This window comes from Orycteropus afer, unplaced genomic scaffold, assembly GCF_000298275.1.
Source record: "Orycteropus afer afer isolate SDZICR_OR568_19922 unplaced genomic scaffold, OryAfe1.0 scaffold00178, whole genome shotgun sequence".
NCBI classification, from domain to species: domain Eukaryota; kingdom Metazoa; phylum Chordata; class Mammalia; order Tubulidentata; family Orycteropodidae; genus Orycteropus; species Orycteropus afer.
The window spans coordinates 4,130,444-4,132,494 of record NW_006921765.1 but is presented as its reverse complement, the minus strand read 5'-3'; positions in this window follow the sequence as shown (position 1 = coordinate 4,132,494).

Sequence of the window (2,051 nt, the reverse complement as noted above, 5' to 3'; positions counted from 1 at the left end):
TATCTCACAGTAAACAGGAGAAAAGAAGATGATAGCTTGGACAAGAATGATAACTACAAAGCTGGAGAAAACTGAATGTATGTGAGACATAATATGAAAGTAAAAATAACAGGACTTGATATTGGAGGAAAGGTGAGGATGAGAGCACAGTGTATTTAAAGGTGATGTAATGACCATATTTGGCTCTATCCATTATGATGCCTTCTTTTTTTTTTTGATGCCATTTTTTATGATGCCATTTTTTTTTAAATGGGAAAAGCTGGCTAGGTTGGGAGGCAGGAAGAAGAGAATTGAGTGAGTAATGGATTGACAAATCTCCATATGGGCAGAAATAGCTATTAATATCTACAACTGAAAATTTGAATGGTACTTTGAGGGGCCAGGAAGGGAGATATAGAATGAAAGCCATCAGTATAGATGTGATTTTAAAAGTTATCCCACTTGGTAAAATCACTAAGGAAGGGAAACCAAGAGGGCCCACGAGTGAGATGCAGGTCATTTCAACACTTCAAGGCCAGTTAGAGAAGTAGCAAAGAGGCAATTTGTAAGGAACAGCTGTGAGGTATGGAGCCAGTCAGGAGAGTATAGTGTCATGAAATCCTGAGGAAGTCCATGTTTCCAGGAAATGGGAGTGCTCGACTGTCAAATGTTAAGACTTAACAAAAATAGGCCTCTGCTGACTTCTAAAAAGCTGTTTTAAAAAGGTTGGAAGGGATGAAAGCCAGTTTGAAATAGCCTTCAGAGTAAAAGGGTACAGTTAACAATTGTAGACAACTTATGGAGAGGTCTTTCTTTTGCTTGAAATGGCTAAGAATTCAGATTTTACCAAACTGGGTGTAAAATCTAGATCTCAGTATTCTTGTCTTTAAAATGTGGATATTGTTATTACTTATTTCACAGATTATTTTGAAGTTTAATTTAGACAACACATCTAAAGCACTTACACTAGTGTCTGGCACATAGTAAGTTCTCAATATGTGACACATATTGAGTCATTATGAATTAGAATTGACTTGACAACAGTTGGTTGGTTTAAATTTTATCCAATCTAATAGGATGTTGAATTGGAAATTTTGACTCAAGCACCAAAGTAGTACAGATATAAAATTTCAAAGTGAAATGCCAGAATATTGTAGGGGACTTGCAAAATAAGATTTGTCTGAAAAGGCATAACTCTTGAATTCACCTCACTCACAGAGACATATAGATGCACCATTGCATACATAATACTACAAAAACAGTAATACCAATAATCTAGATAGACATGCATGCTGAACAGGAGTGGGAAGGAGAATGGGACTATACCCACAAATATATATTTTTGAAAGAGGATATTTATAAAAGTAATTTATATAATAAATAATAATTTACATATACTGCAAATATATCCATGAATATAGTGGATCATACAGGGAACAAAATTATGAGAACTTCTCAGCCATACACAAACACCTTGAGGGAATGAGTCAGTGGGCCTGAGGGCTCAGGACCATAGTCATGGGAGACGTCAAGGTCAATTGGCACAACATAGTCCATAAAGACAATGTTCTATATCCTATTTTGATGAGTAGTGACAGGGGTCTTAAGAGCTTCCGAGCAGCCATCTAAGGTACAACTATTACTGTCCAACCATCCAGACCAAAGAAGAGAGAAGAAAATCAAAGATGCATGCAAATGATTAGTCTGAAGGACTAGTGGACTATGTGAACCTCAATATCCACAACTCTGAAACCAGAAGATCTAGATAGTGCCCAGCTACCATTACTGACTGCTCTGAAAGGGATTACAATGGTAGGTCCTGGACAGAGTTATAGAATAAATCTCAAAAAAAAAAAAAAAAAATAGAAGACCAAGTTTATTGGTCTGATAGAGACTTGTGGATCTCCCAAGACTGTGGCCTTTTGACACCCTTCAGGCCTGAACTGAACTCACCCCCATGGCTCAATTTTCATCCAAACAATAGATAGGCAAACAATAACACTAGGGAGGTAAACACTACTTTGAATGATCAACCTTTTGAATTCAAAAGGGAAACATTTGACCAAGGAAAA